This window comes from Pristiophorus japonicus, chromosome 6, assembly GCF_044704955.1.
Source record: "Pristiophorus japonicus isolate sPriJap1 chromosome 6, sPriJap1.hap1, whole genome shotgun sequence".
NCBI classification, from domain to species: Eukaryota; Metazoa; Chordata; class Chondrichthyes; family Pristiophoridae; genus Pristiophorus; species Pristiophorus japonicus.
In genome coordinates this window covers 14,569,028-14,590,636 of record NC_091982.1, presented here as the reverse complement: position 1 = coordinate 14,590,636, position 21,609 = coordinate 14,569,028, and the positions used below count along the sequence as shown (strand labels likewise).

General features: G+C 45.0%; 1 pseudogene; it reads left to right on the top strand.

The window, feature by feature from the left end:
• Nucleotides 1–13,642: 13,642 nt before the first annotated feature.
• LOC139266456 (U2 spliceosomal RNA) lies at nt 13,643–13,881 on the top strand (annotated as a pseudogene).
• The last annotated feature ends 7,728 nt before the right edge of the window (nt 13,882–21,609 follow it).

Genomic DNA, 21,609 nt, shown 5'->3' with positions numbered 1-21,609 from the left:
GGTGCTCGCAGGGCGATGTGCGCGCTGTCAAGGGCATCCTGAACCTTGGGGAAGCCAGAAAATCATCAAAAACCTACAGCCCTCTCACTTTGGGTCTCCTTGGTGATTGGGAAGTTTATGAAGTCCATCCTGTGTGCATACAGTGCAGTCATCATCATAGACAGTCCCTCGAAATCGAGGAAGACTTGCTTACACTCTTAGCATATTCTTAGGTGGCTGTACAGTCCAATAGGAGAACCACAGTCTCTGTCACAGGTGGGACAGACAGTGGCTGAAGGGAAGGGTAGGCGGGGAGCCTGGTTTGCCGCACGCTCCTTCCGCTGCCTGCGCTTGATTTCTGCATGCTATCGGCGATGATACTCAAGGAGCTCAGCGCCCGCCCGGATGCACTTCTTCCACTTAGGGCTGTCTTTGGCCAGGGACTCCCAGGTGTCATTGGGGATGTCGCACTTTATCAGGGAGGCTTTGAGGGTGTGCTTGTAACGTTTCCTCTGCCAGCTTTGGCTCGCTTGCCGTGGACGAGTTCCGAGTAGAGCGCTTGCTTTGGGAGTCTCGTGTCTGGCATGCGAACTATGTGGCCTGCCCAGCGGAGCTGATCAAGTGTGGTCAGTGCTCCAATGCTGGGGATGTTGGCCTGGACAAGGACGCTAATGTTGGTGCATCTGTCCTCCCAGGGGATTTGTAGGATCTTGCGGAGACATCATTGGTGGTATTTCTCCAGCGACTTCAGGTGCCTACTGTACATGGTCCACGTCTCTGAACCATACAGGACGGCGGGTATTACTACGGCCCTGTAGACCATGAGCTTGGGGACAGTTTTGAAGGCCTGGTCTTCAAACACTCTTTTCCTCAGGCGGACGAAGGCTGCACTGGAGCACTGGAGGTGGTGTTGGATCTCGTCGTCAATGCCTGCTTTTGTTGATAGGAGGCTCCCGAGATAAGGGAAGTGGTCCACGTTGTCCAGGGCCTTGATGTCTGGGGGGCAGTGCTGTGCGGCAAGGACAGGCTGGTGGAGGACCTTTGCCTTACTGAAATTTAGCGTAAGACCCATGCTTTCATACGCCTCGGTAAATACGTTGACTATGTCCTGGAGTTCAGCCTCTGTGTGTGTGCAGACGCAGGTGGCGTATGCGTACTGTAACTTGACAACAGAGGTTGGAGTGGTCTTGGACCTGGCCTGGAGACGGTGAAGTTTGAACAGCTTCCCACTGGTTCTGTAGTTTAGATCCACTCCAGTGGGGAGCTGTCAACTGTGAGCATGGCAGTGAGGAAGATTGAGAAAAGGATTGGGGCGATGATGCAGCCCTGCTTGACCCCGGTCCGGACGTGGATTGGGTCTGTGATGGATCCATTGGTAAGGATCACGGCCTGCATGTCATCGTGGAGCAGGTGGAGGATGGTGACGTACTTTTGGGGGCAACGGAGGAGGACGCTCCAGAGACCCTCATGGTTGACAGTGTCAAAGGCCTTTGTAAAGTCGAAGAAGGCCATGTATAAGGGCTGGCGCTGCTCCCTGCATTTTTCCTGCAGCTGTCGCACTGCAAAGATCATGTCTGTTGTGCCCCGTAGGGGACAAAATCCGTACTGTGACTCCGGGAGGAGCTCCTCAGCCACAGTGAGAAGATGGTTGAGGAGGACTCTAGCGACGTCTTTCCCAGTGGTTGATAGCAGGGAGATTCCCCTGTAGTTGCTGCAGTCGGACTTGTCCCCTTTTTTAAAGATGCTCACAATCACTGGATGTCTAAGATCTCCCGGCATGCTCTCCTCCCTCCAGATGAGAGAGATGATGTCGTGTATTTGCGCCAGTAGTGCCTCTCCGCCATGCTTCAGTGCCTCAGCAGGGATTCCATCCGCTCCCGTAGCCTTGTTAGTTTTTAGCTGTCTTATGGCTTTTTCTACCTCGTGCAGTGTTGGGGTTTTACTGAGGTGGTGGCGGGTAGCATGCTGCGGGATGGAGTCGAGAACACTCGAGTCAAAGGCAGAGTCTCGATTGAGGAGATCTTCGAAGTGCTCCTTCCAGCGGGTCCTTACTGCCTTGGTGTCCTTGATGAGTGTTTCCCCGTTCTTGGCCAGCAACGGAGTGGGGTCTTCGGTGTTTGGACAATAGGTGGACTTGACTGCGATGAAGAATCCTCACACATCATGGCTGTTGGCCAGCTGCTGTATCTCCTGTGCTTTCTCCATCCACCACCCGGGTTTTTTTGTTGGACCTTAGCCTTTAGCTGTCTGTAATGCTGCTTTGCTGCTCCCGAGTTGGGTTGCTGTAGTCACCTGGTGAATGCAGCAATGTGTAGTGTGCTGCAAGGTGGAGCATATGTCCCCCACTGATGTCTGAAATGAGCCGGAGGCATAGCAGGCAAGTGCCACAGTCACCTTTACCTCGACGGGCAGTGCAGTCCTGTTGCCACTGGTAGGTTGTAGGCCTGCCTGTATGAGCTGGCATATCTCTGTGACCACCTCTTTTCAGACGCGCAGCAGGTATGAGTGATGTTCCCTGTAAACCCGTGGTGGGGGTGTAAGGCCTCCTCCCCATACATCTGCGACCTCTTCGATTACGTTGAAAATGATCATCAATAAGCCTACCTCCAGCTTGACGCCGTATAAATATAGCAGCCAGGATTAATGGCTGACATAGCATGGCCCCTATCTTTTAAGGTAGGCTTATTGATGATAAAGGTGACTGTGGCACTTGCCTTCTATCCCCTTAAAATGTCCTTAAATGTCCTTTAAAACAAACTATAAACTCATATAAACTTCACAATAAAAAGTATGCAGTAACGCAGCTTTCTTCTCCCAATGCTTTTAATCACCCAGAACGCCAACTTGCTCCTCCGTTTTCAAGATGACACCATTAGTGCCTGGTGCGCCCTGGGTGTGACTGCTTTTTGCTGCAGGTTCTTGGGTGTATGCTAAATCGGACTGTGTGCTCGAAAGTTCCATCCAAACAATCAAAACAGTGGGCAAGCACGAAGTTTTAGCACTGCCGGAAAACCATTGGCGAAAATTCTGCCCGGGCGCAAAATCTTGTGCGTCTCATTTCACGCCAAAAAAAAATCGTTTTTGCGCCCCGCCCAGGTGCTAAATGGGGCGTAGATCAGCCGAAAATCCAGCCCTATCTCCAGTTGAGGGCAAACCAGTGTTTTAAAAAGGTTCATCATAACTTCCTTGTTCCTGCACACTATGGGGGAGAAATTGGCCAGCCTTGTGCACGTTTCGTTCAAAGATATTTTGCCTTTTTTGCCGGTAAAAGGTACTCACCTTAATTGGCCAAAGTTAACGAATAGCGGTTTTGAAGTATCATCGAAAAGCGGATCGATGACGTGCAATGCCAAAAAAAAACACACCACTTAAAATTGGTCGTTCGGCGAACCCGTGCTCAGTCCTGAGAAAAGCCTGCGTTGAAGCCCCAGAAACAGCCGTAGGTATGAAGACCTACAGAAAAGGTAAGTTTAAGTTTTTATTTTTTAATTCTTTTTCAGCGATTCATTAGTTAAGTGTATATTTTCTGATTTTTTATTTTTTACTTTTGCAATTTTTTTTTAATTTTCTCCCCTCCCAGGGCCTTTACTTTGGCGGTGATAGACTTCGGGCTAAAGTTGGCCAGGACTGTGGTTTCCACCACAAATCCTCGTACAATGCCTATTTTTACTGTCGGGCGCATTTTCTTTGCCAATTTTATCCCCTTAATAAAAGGCAACGTTTTTAGTGGTATTTCTGCTGTAAAATAACGGGGAAAAAATGATATCGGCAAAAACTGAATTTCTAGCCTTATATATGCCTCTATTTATGAAGCCCAGGATATCGTAAGCTTTTTTAACCACTTTCTCAACCTGCCCTACCACCTTCAATGATTTGTGTACATATACCCCAGGTCTCCCTGTTCATGCACCCCCTTTAGAATTGTACCCTTTAGTTTGTATTGTCTCTCCTCGTACTTCCTACCAAAATGTTTGCACTTTTCTGCGTTAAATTTCATCTGCCACGTGTCCGCCCATTCCACCAGCCTGTCTATGAAACCTATCACTATCTTCCTCACTGTTCACTATACTTCCAAGTTTTGAGTCATATGCAAATTTTGAAATTGTGCCCTGTACTGCCAAGTCCACGTCATTAATATATATCAAGAAAAGCTGATGAACATTTAACATGTTTATATTACATTCCTCTGTGCTCTATTTTAAGGGTGGCATTAACATAATTGAAGTAAACAAGTTAATTGCTCTGTAAAAATAGCAGAAGAGGAATGACATATAAAGATGTTAACCTTTAGTATGTTAATATCACCAATAATAATTTCTGAGCTTACGTGCTTATGTATTTATATTGTCATTGTGGGCTTCTGTTGAAAGCACCTCTTTTGGCAGGTCTCTGACAATCTTGGAACTGCAGTGTCATCGCTGGAGTCAGGCTGTCATCAGTGGAAGAGTGATAAAGTATCTCCTGTCTGAGAGGTTTTCATAGTTTGGTGCAGTTGTTTTTGTTCTTTTTCTTGTTCTCAATTTAAAATGCTAAATCCATGATCGACGTCTCAGATGAAAGTGTTGTTTGCAGCTGGAGTATCAATAATGTTAGCATTGGTGAATGTGAATTAACTACTTTATACATCGGCCCCTTTGTTCCCATTATTGCTCAGTATGTGCATCATAAATTGTGCTTTAGGATTAGTGTCATTGGCACAGGGCAAATCATGCTTGCTTTGATCTTTAATGTAATCAGCCTGAAGGGTGATACCATCTTCAAGGAATTTCCTTGAACTTCGAAGGAAAAACTTCCTTATAACTCAGCGATCTCCTGTGCTCATCAGTTTTCGATTCATCATGTTGCTACACTGGATGAAATGGATAGAGTTCTGTAAATACGAGATTAAATATGTACCACCAGTAACTGTGCCTTACTAAGTGTTGGCTGAGGGGCATAGAGAAAGTATGAATTATTTAAAAACATTCAATGCAGTTTGTACGTGGTGTTTCCTTCCTCAGCATCGACTCCTCATTCTTTCTTGACCCTATTCCCACTAAAGCGCTGACCAATCAGTTTCCTTTCCTGGCCCCCATGCTAGCTGTTATTGTAAACCGTTCCCGCTCCTCAGGCACTGTTCCCCTCTCTCTCAAATCTGCCGTCACAATACCTTTCTCAAAAAACTTCATGGCATCCTCTGTGACTGTGACAACGGTGCATTTTCTCTCCTCATCTTTCTCCACCTCTCTGCTGCCTTTGACGTGCCATCCTCCTCCAACACCTCTCCTCCACTGTCCAGCTGAGTAATCTGCCCTCGCTTGGTTTCACTCTTACCGATCCAATCTTAGCCAGAGTATCACCTGCAATGACTTCTCTTCCTGCCCTGCACTATTACCTCTGGAGTCCCCAGTGGTTCTATCCTTGGCCCCTCCTATTTCTCGTCTACATGCTACCCCTCGGTGACATCCTCTGAAAACATGGTGTCAGGTTCCACATGTACGCAGGCGACACCCAGCGCCACCTCACCGCCACCTCTTTCGACTCCTCCACTGCCTCTGTGTTGTCAGTCTGCTTGTCAAACATCCATCCTGAAAGAGGCGCAATTTCCGCCAGTTAAACTTTGGGAAGACCGATGCCATTGTTTTCAGTCCCAGCCCAAAGACCATTCCTTCACCACCAATTCCATTCCCCTCCCCGGACTGAACCAGACTGTTTGCGACTTTGCCATCCTATTTGACCCTGAGCTAAGCTTCTGATCCCATATCCTCTCCATCACAAACACCGCCGACTCCCACTTCGATTTCCGCCCCACCTCAGACCAACTGCTGCTGAAACCCTCATCCATGCTTTTGTTACCACTAGACTTAAATATTCCAATGCTCTCCTACTCAGCCTTCCTCTCTTCTACCGTCCATAAACTTCAACTCACCTGCCCTTATCCGAACCTGCACCAAGTGCCACTCACCCTGTGCTCACTGACCTATGTTGGCTCCTGGTTCACTAACACCTCAAATTTACAATTCTCATCCTCATGTTTAAATCCCACCATGGCCTCACACCTCTCTATCTCTTTTACATTTTCCAGCCCTACAAATCTCCAAGAATTCTGCGCTCCTCTAAATCTCTTCTGCATCCCCACTTCCTTTGTTCTACCATTGGCAGCCGTCTAGGCCCTGAGCTCTGGCATTCCCTCCCTTAACCGCTCTGCCTTTTCACATCTCTCCCCTCCTTTAAGACCCTGCTTAACACATCAGTAAAGCCTCTATGATCAAGATTTTAGTCACCCCTCCTAAAATCTTCTTCTTTGGCTTGGTGTTTATATTTGTCTGATTATGCTCCTGTGAAGCATCTTGGGAAGTTTTGCTATGTTAAAGGCACTATATAAATGCGAGTTGTGGTTGTTGTTTCTGTTGGTTAAATTTGCTGCATAGCATCTTGCCTATATTTTTGTTTCTTTGCACTGCATTTGTTAATAATTCAGAACAGCAATTTAGCCTATATTAAGATAATCTATTGGTATAATAATTTATGTCATTCAAGGTGAGAGGAAAGTATGATGGACTATTTACGTACTCTTCAGTAAAGCACGATCAACGTTGAATAGTTGTTAGACCAGGCTATGTCTCCCCAAATATACAGACAATAAAATCACGGGTGCTAGTTTCCATTATAAATACTATTCTCGGCCTTGCACGAGGATGACGTCATATATTTTAAAAAATAGGCCGGGCAATGCAGCTCATTCATGTATGCCGAAAGTTGCGCCGACAATAAATGGGCTATAATCGGGTGCTATTTTCCACTTTTCAGCAAATATGGGCGATAGCCTGCATCTCAACGCTTATATGGGCACTAAATGGGTGACAAATGGACGATGATATACCGAAAGTCTAGGCCCAAATGTTTTAGTTCATACATTTGCTTATGAAAACTGTTGTCAAACCGCAATATTTTAGGAAGAAGCTTAAACATGCCTTTTAAGCTCAAGGAGGTAGTATTTCTGAGCATACAAAGATGACAGGCAAGAAAAGACCAGCTGCCCCACACTTAAGATGCAAACTGGACACTTCCTAACCCAGCTCCGCAACCCTGTAATCTCCTGATAGAGGCAAAAAAACCCAGAAAAACCCACGGCCAATAAGGCAATAAAAAATCTGGAAGGTTCCCTTCCGAGCATCCCCTCAGGTGATTGAGACCAGTTTGGGAGATCATGCATACGTTAACTGTTAATCCATTTAACTTTTATATGATGCAATCTCTGTCCCAGCCAAGAACTGGTCCAGATCCCTCATGAAGGTGTGCAGAGAGTCAGCACTAACTCGGCTGAGTCCCTGGATTCCCCACCATAACTTCAACAGATAAGCAACAGAAACTCTGAAGAAACCGTATAAATGGCTGTTTATGCCATGGCAGTGGAGATTCTACTGGTCCTCTGTCACAGTTACAGAAACTATTGGTGATGGTTTATAAAGAGCAGGACATTAGGATTATTTTAAACTTCATGTTGTATCTTTCCCGCGAGCTACAAGAGCAGCCAGTCACTTCAATTAAGTCATAAACTGCATTTGAATTGTTTTTCAAAAATATTATAATGTGGCAAAATCCATTTTGATTTTGTGTAGCTATGCCTGAACTATTTGCTGGTACCAAGAGGAAGACAGAAATAAGTGTGCTCGTCACTGTTGGACATCAAGCATGATACACATCTCTGAGAGATACCACTTAAAGCATTGAAAAGCACCATTGCGCAGTAAATGTAGCCTCAGTTGGTGAAGACTCCCACCCAGTACAGGGAACGTAGGCTTGTTTGGTGCACCCTGAAACCAGCGCAGTGTGTGCCGACTCAATTAAAACATTCAAAAATTAAAAAAATGGATTCCTAATTCTCCAGGAACTAGAAGGATATGAGTGCTAAGGCAGGAGAGTGATAAAAGTAATCTGAAAGGTTCCTGTACATGGGCTCAAATAATAGAGGAGCTAATCGAGTTGAGTGACCTCCTTATGATCTTGTCCTAATGCGAGTGCTTCACATTCACATTCACATTCTAAAAGGTCTGACATCCCAGACTACTGGCATGTCCTTGGATAGACCAGCATTATTCCACAATCGACACTCAGTATAACATGCTCAGTGATCATTTTTCCTCACTCCCTTTCCAGCCTTGATGCACCTCACCTTCCAGGAGGCATCAGAATTGAGGCTGGAATAGTTGTAAGTTTCTCTCTGTGGTTCAAGATACGGTTCCTCCTCCCACCTCAACATCGATTCAAATTTCAGACTGAACAAGACTTAGGAGCTGAACTTAATTTTGGGGACGTGGTAGTGGTAAATGGAAAGAGTTTGATCGGAAGCTTCTCCCTTCGTTTCCAGTTACTACAACACAACAGCATGCATAAACCATGGACCAGAGGGAGCCATAAGCCAGGGGCGGGAAAAAAAGTTAAAATATGGAGAGGATTAAGTGACTGGAGACCACAATGAAACACTAATTTTTTTTTCTGTTTTACGTGTGGCTGGGGACATACACTTCCTGCTCAGCCAGGAAATGGATTGCCGTATATCTTAAATTTACAGCCACTGTCAGAAACTGTTGTCTGATTGGTGATACATCACAAGTGGTTTGGCTCATTGTTCATACTTCTACCTATAGACGGTTTACAGTACATCCCCTAGCACTGTGCAGAGGTCCCATCGCTCAGTAATATCACAGGGCCTTTTCACAGCCAATTCCTATCTGGGTAACAGAGAGTCAATGGTTCAAGGAGTTTATACAGCGCATGTGACAGTAAAATACACTCCTGGGCAAACTGACTCCATGCCTTGTTGCTAGGATGTCACTGCTGTCGGAAGGATTCAGAAATGATTGTTTGGATTCGAACGTAGATTAAAACTTCAATAAACCTAAATCCAAAATTACTATTTTCAATCATAAAAATAAAATATTTGCCTAGAAAGAAGCTGATGATATTAGCAGATGAACACAAATACATTTGAATGTCATTCCTCTTTCTGCTAGTTTTAACAGAGGTGTTAACCTATTTAAAATAAATAGGTTGATGAGCCTCTTAAAATGGCTCACTGACTCTATCTCGATTTTTATTTCTTTGTCTTTCATTTTCTATTTCTCTCTCTGTCAATCTAAATCTTTATGTATCTTGGTTCTGTGCGATCATTTTCTCCCTCTCCCCCTCTTTTTCCTTCTCAATGCTTGTAACTGACTACGTGGGAATAACTCCAAAGAGACTCTGGCCCTAAAGGTCCCTCGGAACTAGTATGATGCAGGCATACTAGGTTAGCAATGAAAGCTTTAGAGGAATTACCTGCCTGTCAGAATTTCATTTAAAATTAAATTTCCTGGCAGCAATTCTGGAACTAGCCTCAGCTGCAATAAACAGATATACCGTGACCATGGCTGTTTGACTGACTTCCCTTTCCTTTCTGCTTGTTTTAATGAGCTGGAATCCTAGACTCTCTCCAAAATGAAATAGACACGGCATTCACACTTGCCAATATCCAGAATCAATTTGACTCAGAATTTTGAGGGCAAAGTGGAACACCCCCAATCTGACCTCACACTCACCTCACAAAAATGATCTGAGATTGTAAAGCTCTGGACACGAGCTATTTCATTGTTATATATTGAACAGACCTGAATATTTCTCTTTGTATTTAATTTGCAACGTTCTACTATTGTACGTATCTGTTGCTATGACAACAGGTGTGGCCAGAGACGACTACTATCCAGAATCAAAAGATGGGTTTTCTTCATTGCTGCTCAGTCAGCATGGCTACTATATACTACAGGTATCAATGACCAACTATTGGTTTTGTACAAAACTGAGGTTTCTGACTGTGAAAAGCAGTGCTGAGAATTCTTGAGAATTCCCATCCTACTTTTAGCTTTTCCAGACACTTCTTTACCCCGGTGTGAAATGTGTGTCAATGACCTTTAATGTACATGATGCCTCTATTGCTGTCCTCAGTGATCCACAGAGAGGTTAAATAGCTGAGGGTGGATTCACTCTGGAGCACCCACGATGCTGAGAATGATGTGAGTAGCACGTGTAGCGAGTTGATCTTACCGCAGGTGAAGGGTCCACAGCCAGCTAGGGAATGGAAGACCAGCAGGAAGAGCAGTGCAAGGAAGGTAGTGCAGGGGTCCCCTGCGGTCATCCCCCTGCAAAACAGATACACCGCTTTGAGTACTGTTGAGGGGGATGACTCATCAGGGGAGAGCAGCAGCAGCCAAGTTCATGGCACCGTGGCTGGCTCTGCTGCACAGGAGGGCACGAAAAAGAGTGGGAGAGCGATAGTAATAGGGGATTCAATCGTAAGGGGAATAGATAGGCGTTTCTGCGGCCGCAACCGAGACTCCAGGATGGTATGTTGCCTCCCTGGTGCAAGGGTCAAGGATGTCTCGGAGTGGGTGCAGGACATTCTGAAAAGGGAGGGTGAACAGCCAGTTGTCGTGGTGCACATTGGTACCAACGATATAGGTAAAAAAAGGGATGAGGCCCTACGAGACGAATTTAAGGAGCTAGGAGCTAAATTAAAACGTAGGACCTCAAAAGTAGTAATCTCAGGATTGCTACCAGTGCCACGAGCTAGTCAGAGTAGGAAGCGCAGGATAGCTCAGATGAATACGTGGCTTGAGCAGTGGTGCAGCAGGGAGGGATTCAAATTCCTGGGGCATTGGAACCGGTTCTGGGGGAGGTGGGACCAGTACAAACCGGACGGTCTGCACCTGGGCAGGACCGGAACCAATGTCCTAGGGGGAGTGTTTGCTAGTGCTGTTAGGGAGGAGTTAAACTAATATGGCAGGGGGATGGGAACCAATGCAGGGAGACAGAGGGAAACAAAATGGAGACAAAAGCAAAAGACAGAAAGGAGATGCGTAAAAGTGGAGGGCAGAGAAACCCAAGGCAAAAAACAAAAAGGGCCACTGTACAGCAAATTCTAAAGGGTCAAAATGTAATAAAAAGGCAAGCATGAAAGCTCGGTGCCTCAATGCAAGGAGTATTTGGAACCCAGGAGAGGGCTCTGAGCTAGTTAGAGTGGGTGATAACTCAGATGAACAGGACCCCAAGAAAGAATGCAAAAGGCAGGAGGCAACAGAGCAGAGTAGCACTGGGTTAAGTGTAAACCACAAGGTGACAGGAAGGGACAATATGTATGAATATAAAGGGGCTGCAGGAGGGGTCAAAACTAAAAATCATGGTTTAAAAACTAGTATTAAAACACTCTACCTAAACGCACGCAGCATTCGAAGTAAAGTAAATGAGTTGATGGCACAAATCATTACAAATGGGTATGATTTGGTGGCCATTACAGAAACGTGGTTGCAGGGTGGCCAAGACTGGGAATTAAACATACAGGGGTATCTGACAATTTGGAAAGATAGACAAGAAGGGAAAGGAGGTGTGGTAGCTCTGTTAATAAAGGATGATATCAGGGGCACTTGTGAAAGATGATATTGGCTCTAGTGAACAAAATGTTGAATCATTGTGGGTGGAGATTAGAGATAGTAAGGGGAAAAAGTCACTGGTGGGCGTAGTTTATAGGCCCCCAAATAATAACTTCATGGTGGGGCGGGCAATAATCAAGGGAATAATGGAGGCATGTGAAAAAGGAACGGCAGTAATCATGAGGGATTTTAACCTACATATCGATTGGTCAAAATACGGGGGAGCCAATTTAAAACCGAGTTGAGAAGGAATTTCTTCTCCCAGAGGGTTGTGAATCTGTGGAATTCTCTGCCCAGGGAAGCAGTTGAAGCTAGCTCATTGAATGTATTCAAATCACAGATAGATAGATTTTTAACCAATAAGGGAATTAAGGGTTACGGGGAGCGGGCGGGTAAGTGGAGCTGAGTCCACGGCCAGATCAGCCATGATCTTGTTGAATGGTGGAGCAGGCTCGAGGGGTTAGATGGCCTACTCCTGTTCCTAATTCTTATGTTCTTATGTTCTTATGTTTGAACGCACAGCTTCAAATATCATTGTCAAGTGTAGATTTCCTCCTGTTTAGCCTGGAAAGGTTCTACATGAAACAGGATTGGTGAGACTCACTCCTGTTACTGATGGGTGTAAGTCCACAGATCAAAACTGACCATAATTCAACAAAATAGAGGCCACAATTATGGCTGATTTGGAAAATTATAATGTCACATTTGTACTGTGAGGAGTGCTCTTAGGCTAGGGCTGAAACACAATTTTGAGGAAGAATAAAGGCACTATTACCCTGCATCAAACACATGCTATACTTGTCCTGGGAGTGTTTGGAGGAGCAGATTAGTGGGAATTTCACTCTGCGTTGAAGTCATATTATACTTAACTCAGAGCTTGACAGTAACACTGGGTACCCATATTTCCCATTCCCCCATGCTGACATCACTTAACCTAATCAGCAGGAAAAATAATCAGCAAAGAAACTTAAATTAAAATCTCACTGAAGCTTGTACCTATTAGTCCCAAATTTTAAAACCAAACTATTCATGAGAAATCTGCAACAAAAAAAATCAATGTTTCTTTGGATAAGTGTACAAGGTAGATAAGTATAAGCCAAAAGCTTGGCAATAGACTAAATCCTGAAATTATTGTAAATATGAATTGCTAACCACAGGCACTTTGGAGGCATTTAGATCTGAAATGTCACTCTGACCCTCAGAGAATATCAAAGCACTTTAAGGTCACATATGTTGAAATACAGAGGAAAGAACTTCATTACAGGCATGCTTCCAAAAATGAGAATACATGTTTAATCTCATTTAATTCTTCTGCTTCTCCTCCTCTCTCTATGCAACTCTCTACTGCAAGGGCAGGCACGCTGCCAGTGAGAAGCCTCTGGCTCTTGCTCGTTACCACTCTTGACAGGATTAAAAACTCATAATGGGGGTGAATTGCAGACTTGTAAACAGATACATTTTGGTTAATGCAAAAGGTTCATTTGAATGTCCATGTAGAGAACTGGAAAATATATGATCCTAGAAATAACTATTGGCATTATAGATAGGTGAACACATTTCTAATGAAATGCTGAAGTTGGGGGCAGCGGGATATCACATAAATGAATTAAGATTGGCAATGGTATTTTCTCGAATATAGTGTAAACAGGACATTTATGCATTGTTTATTGCACACAGGCAGAGATCCTCAGCTTAAACACATAAGTAAATGTTCACTTTATTAGTGCCAGATGCCTTATATCAATATTGGATGTTCTTGCTGACCATCAGTCTGAGGCCAAATGCTCTGCCTCTCCCTGCCTGTCCACATAAGGCCCATGCTTTGTCTTTCCATCTATTCACCAGTCGGTCAAAGAAGTTATCATTCAATGTTTACAGTCAACTGGACTTAAAGAAAAGGACGTAATACACACTCAAGTTTATAATTAGTAATTGAAATGCAAATGAGTGAAAGTCATGTGACTGGAGCTCCAGCTGGGAACATTCTCCATGGGTCGGCTGGCAATCGAAAAGAAGCAGAGACTGGAAAATGATGCTCACATAAATAGCATTTCGAGGGTCTGTTGTAAATTGTGATTATAGCGAAAGTTGATTTATTTTTTGCGGCCTGATTTTGAAAAACCAGCAAAACTGGAACGGCGCTCGCACATGAGTCAGTGTGGGGCGGGGGGAGGGGGAGTGGACAGAGGAGGTGGGGTTCATCAAATTTGGTTGCATAAGCCTCTCCTCGGCCTTTTGGCTAAGATCATGCGTAACTGACCTGAGAGGGGAGTAACCACCATAACCCCAAGGTGGTTCTCCCTGGATCAGGAAGGTATATGCTTGTTTTTTTGGAAATAGGAGGTGGGTGGTGTGGCTTGACCCATCCACCTCCACGGAGGTGTGTGGGGGACCTGACCCATCCACCTCCATGGCACGAACCTGGTATTGCAGTACTTCCAGGAACGGTGCAGTGGCTCTAGGCCTTTTGGCTAGGAGCATTGGCGCAGAGTGATCCTTGAATGGGCCCAAGGTGACCTCTGGCGTTTGTGATTTGACAAAGAATTGGAACGATTGGCTACGAATTTCAACAGAAAAAAAAAGCAAAGCCTCTCCTCTTAATTTCCATATGTTCCCTGTGTGCAGCAAGGCAAGTTTCGCTGGTGAGGCAGCAACTCTCGAAGACCCACAGCTCGCCATTAAAGGGAGTGGCCCATTGTTTGCAATTCAGCTGGCTAAAGGAGGTGAGTTAATGCTGTGAGGAAATGCATATTTTTATTTTCTAAATGTTTGCAATAGGGGCAGTGCAGAAGACTCACTGCTTTTCAGAGCTGCAGGAAGTGCAGCAATGGAGAATGGCACTCTTTGGAAGAGAAGTTTCATCATCATTACAGGCAGTCCCTCGGAATCAAGGAAGACTTGCTTCCACTCTTAGAATGAGTCCTTAGATGGCTGAACAGTCCAATACGAGAGCCACAGTCTCTGCCATAGGTGGGACAGATAGTCGCTGAGGATAAGGGAGGGTGGGACAGGTTTGCCGCACGCTCTTTCCACGGCCTGCGCTTGTTTTCTGCATGTACTTGGCATTGAGATTCAAGACATTCAGCGCCCTCCCAGATGCACTTCCTCCACTTAGGGCTGTCTTTGGCCAGGGACTCCCAGGTGACAGTGGGGATGTTGCACTTTATCAGGGAGGCTTTGAGGGTGCCCTTGTAACATTTCCTCTGTCCACCTTTGGCTCATTTGCCATGAAGGAGTTCCGAGCAGAGCACTTGCTTTGGGAGTCTATGCTCCTGTAAAACCACATGTCCAAGCTGCAAGGGTGGAGATTACCAATCAATGGAGGTTGCCAATGCAGAAGATGTTCAGGCATAAAGAGTACAGCCAAGATAAGTGTACCCACCATTGCATACATTGTTACTATTCACCGATAGAAAGTACAAAACAAATCTAAATGTTTGGTTGCAGCAGCTTCGGGGAGCTAGCATCCAAAGAGGGATGCTTTGCCCCTTTTCTCACAGCTCTTTCATTGCAAAAAGAGTTGTAGGGCATACTTCTAGTGGACCCTAATAATTAATATCTTGCACAGTTCAAAGTTCAGCACCAAATAAGTACTGCCTCCACAAACAGCATTCATGCCACTTTGCAATGGCCCCACACAGCTGCGCGACATGAACTGCACAAAGGAGTATTCCCTGAGGGGCTCAGGCAGTTTCTAGGATTTTGATATATTTTCTGTGCTTCCAGTCTAACCAGAGCAAGAGATCAGGACAAGCAGCAGAGGAGCCATGTTGATGCAACTGTCTTAATTTAAGGAGATGACTCATACCCTATGTAGCCATGAATCTGTGCAGAGGATTGTTGAGGACAAGTTTGGAGATGCAGTGTAAGTACCATTCATTGATCATCATCCTTCAACTTCTTGATCACTTTCTTACTTTCACTGTTGGTGCAATTTTGATCAGCCAGGGCCATGATACACAGAATGGTTTGGGATCTTATAATAAAAGCATTATTGGTACTCTCTGAATAATGGGTATGAACATATAGGATCAAGTTTTTCTGATTCAGACAGCCTCTAAGCATGTATGCTTTAGTTTGATATGTGGTTCCCCTAATAATCACATAACTTCCATCTGTAATGCCTTGAACTCTTGGTAAGATTCCTGGTCCGTCAAAGTTCTATATTTTCACCAATTGGTGTCTCCTTTCCAGTTGGAAAACATCAGTCAGATGACTCATATGGGTATGAGCTGCACATTGTCTAATTTGGCAGATGTTCCCTGTGGTGACCTTTAAGGATCTTATTGCACAAAGTTAAGCTCTGTTGTGACCTTCACAGCCACAGGAAAAGTCATCCAACCCTCGAAGCTGTCTGCAAGTCAACTTACAACAGATGCTATAGCTCAGTTACTACCTTTGGAGTGAAGTATAGGCAGCGAAAACAGGTCTCTTCTGACATGTCCAGGAAGGAGTGTCATTGGACCTGAAGAGTTTGCCTCCTCACAAAATCATCATCCTCATCGTCATCTAATCCAGGCAGCACAACAGGAAAAGCCAAAGGTATTCCCATCCGCCCAACTTTGTTGGCTGCAACTTGTAATTATTCAGGAAATGGTAACATGGCATTTAGAAAATCATAACATAATTAAGCAGAGTCAACATGGTTTATGAAAGGGAAATTGTGTTTAACAAATTTATTTGAGTTTTTTGAGGATGTAACTAGCAGAGTAGATAAAGGAGAACCAGTGGATGTAATACTTTTGGATTTCCAAAAGGCATTCGATAAGGTCGATAAGCAAGGTAGGGGCTCATGGGGTTGGGGATAGGGGGGATATATTAGTATGGATAAAGGATTGGTTAACAGAGAGAAAAGAGAGAGTAGGGATAAATGGGTTATTTTTAGGTTGGCAGACTATAACTAGTGGGGTGACGCAAGGGCCTCGGCTATTTACAATTTATATTAATGACTTAGATGAAGGGACCGAGTGTAATGTATGCAAGTTTATTGATGATACAAAGTTAGGTGGAAAAATAAGCTGTGAGGAGGACACAAAGAGCCTGTAAAAGAATATAGACAGGTTAAGCGAGTGGGCAATACGGTGGCAGATGGAGTATAATGTGGGGAAATGTGAGGTTTGTTGTGTAGGCATGCCTGTTCACTGTGTGATGTCTGTAACACTGTCATGCAACATTGAATGTACCCTTGTACTGTACACACCTTACCGGTACACTAGAGGGTGCTGTTGCTGGAGACACACAGCTTGTTGTCAGCAATCAGGAACTGCTAATAAAGGACTGCAGGTCTGCACAGTTTAAGCACCATACCCTGCCTCGTGGAGTCATTACTAAAGGTGCCTACATACACTACAACTGGCGACGGGAATACGGGATCATGAACTACACGCTCAACATGTCTAACCTCAGCAACTTACAGCATTTTACAGAGGGGGAAGATTGGGATACCTTTGTGGAAAGATTGGAAAACTTGTTTATAGCCAACGACCTGGACGGGGACACACTGGTCACACTACCGAACAAACGCAGGGCCATCCTGCTTAGCAGTTGGGGGCCCACCATTTACGGTCTCGTCAGAGACTTACTAGCCCCGGGGAAGACAACCACTAAGAGCTATGAGGAACTTGTAACAATCATACAGGAACAACTAAAACCGAAAGAAAGCATCCTCACAGCCAGGCACTGGTTCTACACTTACCGGCGACCTGAGGGCCAAGAAATTGCCAATTATGCTGCACACTTAAGAAGACTAGCTGCACCGTATGAGTTTGGCGACCACCTTAATGAAGCACTATGGGACATATTTGTCATCGGAATTGGCCACGAAGGCTTCCTACACAAATTGCTCTCGGCTGACATCACGGTCACCCTGCAGAAAGCAATTCAAGTGAGCCAAGCCTACATGGTTTCGGCCAGCGACTCCAGGCGAATACTGACCCAGGACTCTAAACCGGCGAGAGCAGTGCACCCCATGGACACTACTAAAGGCAGAAATGCTGCCCCGAGTCCCGCAATCCTGAGTCTGCCACATGGGGCAACCGGATGGTCTCGTGCTGGTGCTGTGGAGGAAACCACAGGGCCCACCAGTGCCGCTACAAAGACTATGCATGCAAAGGCTGCAAAGAAAAAGGGCACCTTCAGAGAATGTGCAGAAAAGGCTTTACTCACCGTGTCTCTGATGAGTTGGCTAATCACCAGGGTTCCGACACAGATGAAGGTGAAGCTGCTCTAACCCTGGGAGAGGAGTATGGAATCTTTACCTGTTCCACCGGAAATTCTCCGTGGATAATGGAAGTGGACATCGACGGGGTCCCAGTCTCCATGGAGATCAACATAGAGGCGAGCCAGTCTGTGATGAGCCAAAAGACCTTTGAAAAAATTTGGAGGAATCCTGCCACTCGACCAAAACTGTCTCCTGTCCAGGCAAAGCTGCTCACCTACACCAAAGGTAAAATCCAAATCGTTGGCAGTGTCGACATCCAGATCTCCCAGGGCAGCATGTTGCACAACAATACTCCCCCCTGCATGAATTGTGATGCTGGTTTAACTAATGTGACTAATGAGATGAATGCAGGTGTCAGTAAGGTTAAGAACAAGTCTATTAGGCGTAACAATAATGATAGAGAATGTGAAATGCCTAATGTAACCATGTCTGTTGAAACCAGGATGCCCAAAAATGTTGCAAGTGCTAGAATGTATAATGCAGGCTCGACTACGTGTGATCAGAGCCAAGGTGTCATGTATACTGGTAGGACACTGCCAAAGGACATTGGGTCCTACAGGGACCATGCTGATGCCAATGGAATCCCCCTGTGGGAGATCCCCAGGTCCAGCAGGTTACCTGACCATGTAGCCTGGGCCTTTGGAACGAATGTGATGCCCCTTGCAGGACACACACACAGACAGTGGGAGCAGACCCACTACAGAGACAGTGGTCAATGGGTAGCCCAGCCACCACCAATGGCAACATGCACCAGACCAGCCTTACAGCTCCTGGCCACCAGGGCCAACACCAGAAGCATGAGGCCAATACCCTCCAGCTTCCCTGGCAAACCCTGGGATGACCTGACCCTCATCCCCATTGGTGGACAAGTCTTGTGGCCCTGCCCACCACCCCACAACTACCCACATCACAGAGTATACACACCACTCACTGCTGCCGTGGCTACCTCCCCGAGGGATCCCACAACAGTGACACCCACTTGGTTAGTGTGTGAGGGAGGGGAAACGTACGAGGCCAGCCTCAAGCACAGGGGTCACACCTGGCTACTGCACAACCTTCACCACAACCTCCCATAGCCCACCACTGATCACCTCCCCTGGTCATGACAAAAAGGATATGAAAAATGCTCAGGGGGGAGTATTGTTGTGTATGCATGCCTGTTCACTGTGTGATGTCTGTAACACTGTCATGCAACATTGAATGTACCCTTGTACTGTACACACTAGAGGGTGCTGTTGCTGGAGACCCAGGGGTTGCCTGCACATGGCAGATAACCTAGTATAAAAAGGAACACACAGCTTGTTGTCGTCACTCAGGAGCTGCTAATAAAGGACTGCAGGTCTGCACAGTTTAAGCACCATACCCTGCCTCGTGGAGTCATTACTAAAGGTGCCTACATACACTACAAGGTTATTCACTATGTCAGGAAGAATAGAAAAACAAAATATTTGTTAAATGGTGAGAAATTATTAAATGTTGGTGTTCAATTATTTAGGTGTCCTTGTATAGGAAAAACAGAGAGTTAGCATGCAGGTACAACAAGCAATTAGGAAGGGGGTTGAATTACAAGAGTAAGGAAGTTTTGCTACAATTGTACAGACAAAAAGCGGTTATCCACTTTGGCAGAAATAATAGAAAAGCAAATTATAATTAAAATGCAGAAAAATTGCAAAGTGCTGCAGTACAGGGAGACCTGGGGGTTCTTGTGCATGAATCACAAAAGTTAGTATGCAGGTACAGCAAGTAATCAGGAAGGCAAATGGAATGTTGGCCTTTATTGCAAGGGGGATAGAGTATAAAAGCAGAAAAGTCCTGCTACAACTGTACAGGGTATTGGTGAGGCCACACCTGGAGTACTGCATACAGTTTTGGTTTCCGTATTTAAGAAAGGATATACTTGCATTGGAGACTGTTCAGAGAAGGTTCACTAGGTTGATTACGAAGATAGGTTGCGTAGATTGAGCCTATACTCATTGGAGTTCAGAAGAATGAGAGGTGATCTTATTGAAACTTATACGATAATGAGCGGACTCGACAAGGTGGATGCAGAGAGGATATTTCCACTCATAGAGGATACTAAAACTCAGTCTCAGAATAAGGGGCCACCCATTTAAAACTGAGATGAGGAGAAATTTTTTCTCTCAGAGGGTTGTAAATCAATGGAATTCTCTGCCCCAGAGAGCTGTGGAGGCTGGGTCATTGAATATATTTAAGGCAGGGATAGACACATTTTTGCGCGATAAGGGAGTAAAGGGTTATGGGAAGTGGGTAGGTAAATGGAGCTGAGTCCATGATCAGATCAGCCATGATCTTATTGAATGGTGGGGCAGGCTCGAACGGCCAAGTGACCTTCTCCTGCTCCTAATTCTTACGTTCTTATGTTCTTATGTACAGGGCTTTGGTGAGACCACACCTGGAGTACTGTCCACAGTTTTGGTCTCCTTATCTGAGGAAGGATATACTTGCTGTAGAGACAGTGCAAAGAAGGTTCACTAGGTTGAGTCCTGGGATGAGAGGGTTGTCCAAGAGGAGCGATTGAATAGATTGGAATGAGAGGTGATCTTATTGAAATATATGAGATTCTGAGGGGGATTGACAGGGTAGATGCTGAGAGGTTGTTTCCCCTGGCTGGAGCATCTAGGGATAGTCTCAGGATAAGTGGTCAGCCATTTAAGACTGAGATGAGAATGAATTTCTTCAGGGTTGTGAATCTCTGGAATTCTCTACCCCAAAGGACGGTGGATGCTGGATCATTGAGTATATTCTATGCTGAGACAGTTAGGTTTTTGGACTCTAGGGGAATCAAGGGAAATGGAAATCATGCGGGAAAGTGGATTTGAGGTCGAAGATCAGCCATGATCTTATTGAATGGTGGAGCAGGCTCGAGGTGCTGTCTGGACTACTTCTGCTCCTAATTCTTATGTTCTTATGTAATGTAGCGGCAAATGGAAAGACTTTAGGGAAATCTTGCTTTGCAAATTTAAGGCTGTTACAAAAATTAGAAATGCACAGGTAAAACATGCCATGCAAAATGTTAAATGGAAATGGAAATAAATGCTCACTTCAAAACAATGACAGTTCACCACCAGCTCCAATAACAGCACATTTCCTTTAAGGATTAAGCTAAAGCAGACCAGGTCTGTGAAGCTGTCAAGTGTCCATTTCACACCTGTGAGGAGATTGACATATAGTTGTGAAATTCGGGGAATCCCCTCATCTAAATAATAATTATTTTGAATGAGGCTTGTCTTTGCTTGAAATGCAGCATCATTTGCGGTACTGAGATTGCCCTTCATAAAATTCAATGCATTGCAAATTGGTTACACAGGATTTTGTGCCCCATTACATAACCCACACCCACCACCAGTGAGGTTTCATTCTGATATCAGTGTTGAAATGTTTCTGGTTGTTGGGTATTCCTGTGGTTCTATTTTGCAGTTTGCTGTGGACTTTCTCAGACCCTCTGATCTCAGTGGGAGTCCCAGCACAAACCCACTACCAGCTTCTTGGGTGTCGCTGGGATGCATTTTCAGGTAATTGTGGTGAGAGTCTGGAAGTATCCCTTCTCGCCTCGTGTTGGTTTGTTGGGAATTCCAGAGCAACATAAAAGGATGGAGACCTGGCAAAAGAGGTTTCCTCCCCATTTTCCTGAGATCTGCAGCCAGAAATAGGCATTCCCCAGGTGGAAAGGTCAGGAAAATTAGCCTCGGTGATTCTTGTCTAGTATTCTGCACTTGAATCTAAAGCAAATTTCTCCTCTTTCAGTAAAGTTGGATTTTGAAAAGCATTTTTGTAACAGATCTGTTTACATGAGAATTTACCTCAAAGACTATTATAAACAAGTGGCAGCTTCTTGCATTTGGTAGCAGTATTGACTCTGAGTCAGCAGGATGTGCGTTGAAGTCTTGTTCCAGGACTTGAGCACCTAATCTAGGGTGACATTTCAGTGTAGCAGTGAGGGATGTG